Source organism: Chionomys nivalis, chromosome 5 (assembly GCF_950005125.1).
Source record: "Chionomys nivalis chromosome 5, mChiNiv1.1, whole genome shotgun sequence".
NCBI classification, from domain to species: Eukaryota; Metazoa; Chordata; class Mammalia; order Rodentia; family Cricetidae; genus Chionomys; species Chionomys nivalis.
In genome coordinates, this window is record NC_080090.1 from 74,432,542 (window position 1) to 74,441,459 (window position 8,918).

Consider the following 8,918-nt stretch of genomic DNA (forward strand, 5'->3'; position numbering starts at 1 on the left):
AAGTCATTGATAGGTGCTGATTGTGGGTGGATAAATGCTTGGACTGGTGATCTGGATTTTATATATATATATAAAAGACAGGCTGAACAAGTCATGAGGAGCAAACCAGTAAGCAGAACTTTTCCATGACTTCTGCATCAGCTCCTAAAGCCAGGTTATTTCTTTGTTTGGAGTTCTAATCTTGACTCCTCTCAATAAACTGTGACTCAGTATATGCAACATAAAACTCCTTCCCTCTTCAAGATTCTGTATTTCATGATGTTTCATCTCCATAATAGTAACCCTAAGACATATGCCTTTAAAACTTTGCATGACATTAATTTTATTCATTCTCTGCAAAAAAAAAGACTATGAGAATAATGTTTTTCAAAGAGTTCTGTGAATCTTTGTAGAAAATTGCCAAATTTGAATGGATTAAGGAAACCCTCTCAATTTGCATTTGCTGTTTAAAGTCTTGAGCAGCTATAGCAATTTAACTAACATCAGGTAATGATTCATAATGATATAATAGAACCATATTATCCAATTCAAGATGAAAAAAATTCCATTGCAGACTGCTTTTGATACCAGTTCAAAATTGCTCAAAGAACTTAGACCATCATCCCAACTTTATGATGGGAGTAAAAGTTGAACAGATCAAAAATCAAAACTTTTATCTGATCCATTAGAAAACTGAACAGATGAGACTTCAAAGAACTCTAAAATCTTGATAGACAGGTAGTAAATGCAGAGATTCACAAAGTAACATGCTTAGACAAAATTTAAATCACCAGAGACTATAGAAATAGAATTCAGTGAAAGCAAGAAATTTCTGGCAAATTTAGTATTAAGTATCAATGCAGCAAATTAATGAAAATTACCATAAGAAATTTAATAAGGCACTAAACTTGAAGAATCAAGACATTCATCAATAAAAGTTTCAGAAAAGAGAGCACTGAAATGTGACCAATTATTGCCATATGCCCAGAAAGTTTCCAAAGAAAATTAGAGTGAATAGTTTTATCCAACTGTTAACCCTTTGATGGAAATACCAAAGAATAGATAGAAAAGAGCTACAAATGTTTGTATCATAAATAGCTTTATATGTGGGTACATGGAATATGAGAAAATAAGAAAATCTGAAGAAATATTCAAATTAGTAATCACAGAACCACAGAATTCTCACAAATTAACTTGGCAAATATAAGTCTACAAAATGACAAACTTAGAAGAAAATCCAAGCAAGTTTCGATATAAACATACATTCAACATGTGAGCAATCAGTATAATACCTAGGAATATTATTTTTAATATTTAGGATACTTACACTAAAATTTTTAGAAAGAGTCCAGAGGGGGGGGGAAATGGCTACATGTTTTCTGTATAGAGGAACAATGAGAATTTAACTGACTCTGATGGTTAACTTTCTCAATTTGACGCAAAGTAGAATCACATTGGAAGAGAACTTCAATGAAAGATTTTTACAACAGGTTGTCCTATAGTCACTTCTTTGGAGGATTTTCTATATTCCCCAATTTAGGTTTGAAGAAGCACAGTAAATTGTTGTGACCTTCACTTCTATCCCCTCTTTTCAGGTCCTATGTTGAGGTAACATCTGACAGGGTCCAGGCTCGACTGGTTTGTTTATTCCAGGGAAGGCCATATGGATTAGAAATGTTAGGCAGAAAAAACAAAGATACAAAAGAAATATGTGCAGACACAGAATAAATTTAGGGGACAACCCACTGAATACTGAATCCACCTGTGTTTATTTCTCTCATGATCTTTAATTACCAAACTCAAAAGAGTAGGGGGAGAAGAAAGCAAGACTTCTTTACCATGATACAAATGAGGAACAAACAAAGTAATTATCATCTTAAAATCCAAAACACAAAGTACTTAGACCCTAGGTCAAGACATACTGTTCATGACCACACTGTAATTCAAACTTCCTATCAATAATCTAATAAGGAATAAGAATCGACCTAAATTCTCTGACCTTTGTTCAAGGTGGAATGAATTCACATCTGTGGGCTCCAATAGTAAATGTGTGTGGTATTCTTTGATACTAGTCCAGATAAACTTAGGAAGAAGGAAAGTTTTGCATCTCTTTTTTTACTTGACCTTAGCTTTTTCAGGAAGTTGTTCTGCCATGTTGTTTTGCTGTTGATTCTTTCACTGTTATTAAAGACAAATTCTTCAGGCTTCCAAGACAGACTGAAGACCATTTGTTCTTCAGGAATACCTCTGGCCTTTAGTGCCAGGGTAGAACTACTGTGGTACTTTTAATAATAATGGTAAGAGTAAGTACAGGTTTCTTAGGCTTTTGGGTATGATACAACCATTGCTGAAATACCGTAGCTGTATCTTAAAAGCCAATCTAATACATTCCCTTTTAGATTCTATATTCTACAAGAGATCTGTGCCTCATAAAACATACAGGGAACTCCTTCTGTTTCTTCAGCGTGGCCGCGCTCTCTCTGGTTCTTTCCCTCTCTCTCTCTTTCCCTCTCTCTCTCTCTCTCTCTCTCTCTCTCTCTCTCTCTCTCTCCTCTCTCCCTCCCTCCTTCCCCCCTTTTCTCCCCTTTTAATAAATGCTTTTATGGCAAAAAAAAAAAAAACATACAGGGAATAATACATTGGGAGAATGATCTGTATCAAGATTGTCCCTGTAGATGTTTCATCTACAAACAGTTTATCTTCAGAGGCATATCATATCCATTCATTTCAGGGGACACAATAGTGTTACTCCCCAACTTAAGTTTAGATCTGTCAGTTTCTGTGAAGGTGATAATTGTGCTGTATTATATTTCCTGAGGATGTATTAATAAATGTTTAGTCACTACAGAAAGGGCACAAATGGAAAGCCAAAGAAACGATTCTATCAAAATCTAGCTTGTTGAAACAATGAGTCTATTGGTTACTACAAGAAGCATTAGTCAGTATTTGCTTATGGGAGAGAGGATGGGAGAATGCAAGGCAGCTGTGACATTGTGAAGCACAGCTCCAGCAAGTGCCACAACTTATAAGGGATACTCCACTGGAGTTCACTGTATGACACTCTGTAGTGGGGGCTGCGGGCTGCGTTCCTGCCGCCCCAGCTCCTGGTTGCCCAGCTAGCTCAGTCGGTAGAGCATGAGACTCTTAATCTCAGGGTAGTGGGTTCAAGCCCCACGTTGGGCACCATTTTGTAGTGGGGGCTGCGGGCTGCGTTCCTGCTGCCCAAGCTCCTGGTCACCTGGCTAGCTTATGCCCCAAAATAACAACACACAAACTGTATTCTTTTAAATACTGCTTGGCCCATTAGCTCTAGCCCTTATTGGTTAATTCTCATATCCTGATCAACCCATCTCTAATAATCTGTGTAGCACTAGTCTTACCAGGAAAGATTCAGCACGTCTGACCTGGTGGCTTGCTTCATCACATCTGCCCAAGAGAGGAGAGCTATGGAGTCTGGCTCTGAGAGGAGCTACCCTGCATCTGAGCTCACTTCTTCTTCCTCCCTGCATTCTACTCAATTTACTCCACCCACCTAAAGGCTGGCGAATCAAATGGGCCAAGGCAGTTTCTTTATTAGCCAATGACCTTCCTCCATCAACATTCAGGAAGCTCTACTAAAGAGTTGCCCTCTTCACCAACTGTTGACCACTTGTGTAATCTTATGAAGGGGCTTCACAATCTGTGAGATTTTGTAAACTTCCAGAGTCTTATAAATTTTAATGAATTTTCTAAGTCTCATTCCTCTCTCTACTAGAGAATACTTCAAAATGGAGAAAAGAGTTTCACAGCACTGTTTGTCTTTAATAGAAGAATTATGTAAATAAAAAGAAGACACATAAATAAATGTTAATGACAAACTATAAAATAGTACATAATAAAGTATCACAGGATTCATTCTTGTTTTAATTAGTAGTAGTTTTGTATTTTAAAATGGTAATATAGATATGTGAAACGAAGAATAACAATAGTTCAAAGCCCTGGATACAGCTCCTGAACAATATTGTAACAAGTTATATTCACTGTTCACAGAATCTCAGTTATTTGATGGGTAGACAGGAATTAGTTGTAGAGATAGATTTCATACTGCAAGATAACTACTAATTTATAAATACATTATTGATATTCTATTGTAAAAGATAAATAGGAGAGATAATTCCATCTGAGGCTAAAAAAAGATAGAATATAAAGGAGGGAGAAATAAGAAAATTCAGGCAAGCACAAGATATTACCAGACAGATACCTATATCAAAATATATTAATATTCTCCAACATATATGTTTTATATACATTAATTGAAATGATGTAATCAATGAATTCAATAAGACAGAGTTGGTTTGAAAGACATTAATAATAAAGTTGAAATTTACAGAGTAATCCATGTATTTTCAACCACAAGCATGTTTTTCTAAAGGTTAAGTGAAATACAAAGAGCTTTTGAGGCCATAAGACACACCTTATGGAGTTGAAAATATAAGCATAAAATGTTGAATATTTCTCAGTAGAGTACAATGAGAAAACCATATCAGATAAAAATTCCTATACTGTTCCTACCCTTTCTTGTTAAATGGATCCTGAAAACAAATTTCCTTTTATAGGTGACTTATATGATGTCCTTCCTCAGGTGACTTATATGAGAAGAAGGGGCATTTCTTGTTTATATGTGCTAAACCCAGAAAAAGATCATTCTAATTTTTATCGCTGTCTCACAATTGTTTAACTGGCCAGTGTTTATTTGTTGAATGAGAACAAAATCCTTTTAACCAACATTTTAGTTTTTCTTTTGTTTTTGACAAAACTCTTTTGTGTGAAGGATTCTATACATGAGCTGACATATAATCAAACTTTGATTATTTTTTAATAATATTTTTAATAGATTGGCATTACAATAAAGTACTACCCTGTCTTTGTGTTAGCTCTCACTTCTTCGTATCAGATTCTTCCTAGATTTATATAGACTTACTTAAGCAAAGAACATTTGACTTAAAGTTTATGTCTATCAGTTTTTATTATCTGAACCTACTCTAGATGGTGACAGTTCTTTGCCTTAGCAGCAGAGAGCCCTGGCCTTTTAGTTCTTAAACTCTCTTTCTTGTGACTGAAATACATATTTATTTTTTTTACTCGACAAACAAATTATGTCACCATTAAATTAAAGTATAAAGCAATAACAACAAGATACTAATTGCAAGAATATTATCAAGTGTTTTAGTACTAAGAATTATAATGTGAATAACACATTTCACCAAGAAGTCTTAAGTGAAATGACAAAACACAGAGTTTACAAAAATTAATATAGTTTGATCCTAAGTTTTATTTATTGTGGTTTGGCAGAATTAATAATTCAGCAAATAAAAGAACTTTGAAGTTTTCTTGTGAATGTAACTAGTCCCACCTCCCAGGGCAGAAAATATACGATAGCCAAAGGTATGTTAGTGATATTGCAACAATAGTATCAGCTGCAGCAGTAAGGTAGAACTCCTGTTCAGTAAAGATTTCAAGACAGCACCAGCTAATATACTACTTTGTGTTGTGTTGCTAAAGATTTGTTTCACAACATTAAATTCATGTCATGAAGACAAAAGCTTATCTGAGTTAAGAAGCATTAATGTTTAACTAAATTAAAATGTAGCTACAATAGTGCAAAATGTGCGAGTTGTAGAGAAAACAATGAAGAGAGTTAAATGTCCGTCTTTTAATACAGATAATAGAAAGTAGGAAAGATCTTAAATAAATTAAGAATCACATCAGGAAACTGGGGAGGTAAGAAAGGGAGAGTATTTTAAGTATAAAGCAACGACACCTACAGAAACTTAAAAAAGTAGGTATCAGTGGTGATAAAATCAAGAAAAAATAGAAGAAATTCAAACAAAGGAGCACTGACAAAGGTGTTAGAAGACAAATCTTAAGAGAAGATTAAAAATCAACTTTATGAAAGTCAATGAATTAGACAAACTCTATCAACTACAAAACCATCAAAGCTCCAATAATATAAATAATAACAAATTTTTAAAAGAAAAGAGGTAAAATAAGATACTTTTATTGATAAATTTTAACAAACATTTGAGAAACTGCAACTTTAAAAATCCCATTATAGAATACAAAGTAAAGTGAAAACTTAAAGGTAAGAAATCATCAAAACCAGATGAAAGCTTTGCACCATAAGATATTAATTGTGTCACAAAATATTTGCATACATAAGAATAATGTGCACAACAGCATTCTCTACATCAACTATGAAAAGTCAATGAATTAGACAAACTATATCAACTAAAAAAGCTATTAAAACTTCAATAAAATAAATAATAACAAAATTAATACAAGAAAAGAGATAACAATAAAAGAAAGCAGATAGCATAGATACTTTTATAAATATCTAGTTGCAAAAATTGTGCTGCAACATATATACATACATAAGAATAATGTACACAAGAATATACTCTACATCAAAATGACACAGAGGTTACAAATGTGGTTCCCAATGGTAGGTAAGCAGGAGTCACTGCTGACTAAATACAGAATGTATTTATAGTTTTCATCCTTTAAAATGTCTTTCAAAGTTGCATTTTTTGAAATTCATTCTTTAAAAATGTACACTGTTCATATCTACTCCTACCCCGACTTCCAACTTACTCCCCTATATATCTTCTACCCAACAGGTTTTTTTCCTTTAAAAAATACTTTACTGAGTCTGATTAGTGTTGCCCATGTGTACATTGATTTGTTGGGGTCATCCACCGGGACATGGGGATTTATATCATTTAAAGATAGAATTTATTTTGTAATTTATTTTTTATTTCTAAAGATACATTCTTGAAAGTGCATGTGTGTACATATGTGTGTTTATTTGACCCATATGTGTGAGTCAACAGAAGTCAGAAAAGTACCTCAGATTCCCTGGAGTTAGAATTACAGGCAATTGTGAACTGCAATGTAGGAGCAGGAACCAAACGCAGATCCTCTCCAAAAGTAGTAAACACTATCAGTAACTTAATTGTCTCTACAACCATTGTCGTTGTGGTGATTGATATTTGTTTGTTCTGTTTTTAATTATGTGCCTGTGTGCCAAGTGTGAAGTTTCTTGACAAACCCAGAAAATAAGTGTCTGATCTCCTGGAACTGGAGTTAAGGTTGGTGGTGAACTTCTTTCTGGAACATGTACTGGATCTTCTTCAGGAACAGTATGCATTATTCATCACTGTAATGCCGAAAGGTTAAAATATTTTAAGAAGAAAAAAATGCCTGATATCTATGATACAATAATGACAAACGTGACACTGCAGAACTCTTTATTTAAAATATTTAAGAAGTTTACAAAGATAAAGACATAAGATTATAGATATACAGAGATGTATATGCTACATGTGACATAATCAAGTCGGATATATTCCAAGTATGAAAGCATAGTTCAAAATTTGAAACTTACTGTTTCTGTTTCTATTTTTATCACTTTAATTCCCTCTCTTGTCTTACTCGTTTAGCTAGTGCTACAAGTACTCTATTGAAAATTAGTGCGAATAGCTGATAGCCCCACTTTGTTCCTGATTTTAATGAGTTTTTCTCAAGTTTTTCTCCATTAAAGATTTTGATTGTGGGGTTGACATACATAACCTGTATTTTACTGAAGTATGCTGCCTAGAGTCCTGCTATCTCTTGGATTCATGAAGGCATTTGAGATTTTATGAGTTTTTCTTTATCCATTGATATGATTATGTAACTTTTGTCATTAAGTAAATCTGTATGATTTACTACATACATTAACTTACATATAATTGTAACTTTCCTACAACTCAGACATAGATACAACTTGGTGGTGACTTTTTGACTTCTGCTCCAAGTATTTAATTGGACATTATTGCATTTATGTTCATTAAGGTTATTGGTCTTTTAATTTTATATTTTGCTTTATATTTATATGTGCTATTAGAAGAACTTGGCTTCATAGAATGATTTTGGAAGTGTTTTCTCTATTTCTACTTTTATCCACAAAAGCATGACTTTATTTTGATGGTTTCTATTCAAATCTATGTGTCTCCTTACAAAAACATCACAATTTGCATTATTTTACTTTTGCAACACACTTTGATATCTGAGGATATAAAATATGTATTCTTGTTTTATTGTTCCTGTTTGCTTGGTCATTTTAATAGGTTTGTTTTTAATTCTGTGTGAATTTCAAGATTTTTTCTTTTATAATTTGAAATGCATGCTAAGATAAATTGGCTGTAATCTCAGGACAACTTTTATTTTAATATTATGATAAAGTTATATAATTTTCATGCTTCTTTTTAAATTCTACATAAAATTCATGGTCTCTTATATTTTAATATTATTTATACATACACACACACACACACAAAGACTTTTACAAAAAAGAAATAGAAAAGCCCTCATTAGGCACTGTTCAATCAGGACATTGGACATTTCAGCCTGGTAAATTGCCATAAATACATATGTACTATTTGAAATACAAGGTTTACACTGATTTGTTGTATCAGTCCAAACAGAAGAGGCCTAAACATCAACATTATCCTTCCACTTGTGCTGAAATTTACTATGAAGTTCTCTCTAGTTCACTAACAAGAAAACAAGAGTAAGAGTGCAAGGCAGGTATGGAAGATGCAGAAACTCTCCTTAGATGACAACTTTGAGACTCTGTGTACATATACCCAAGTCAACATAAAAATCTTCCTGAAATAATAACTTCAAAACCAAAAAAATACGAACATTGGAGAGATGACTCAGAGTTTAATAGAATTTGCTGTCCTTCCAAAGGATATCAGTTCAGTTCCTAACATCCCCAAACAGAAGCACACACCTGCCATTAGCAACACTACAACCATAAAACATCATTTTTCTTTCTGGTATCCATGGATATTTGCACAAACAGGGCATATAAGCACACACATACATACATAAATATCAGTAAAAATATAATAAGC

General features: G+C 33.4%; 1 non-coding gene across 1 annotated transcript; it reads left to right on the forward strand.

Annotated features, from left to right (window-relative positions):
* Window positions 1-3,089: 3,089 nt before the first annotated feature.
* Trnak-cuu (transfer RNA lysine (anticodon CUU)) lies at window positions 3,090-3,162 on the forward strand. The gene has a single exon. It is a non-coding gene; the product is annotated as a tRNA-Lys (tRNA).
* Window positions 3,163-8,918: the final 5,756 nt, after the last annotated feature.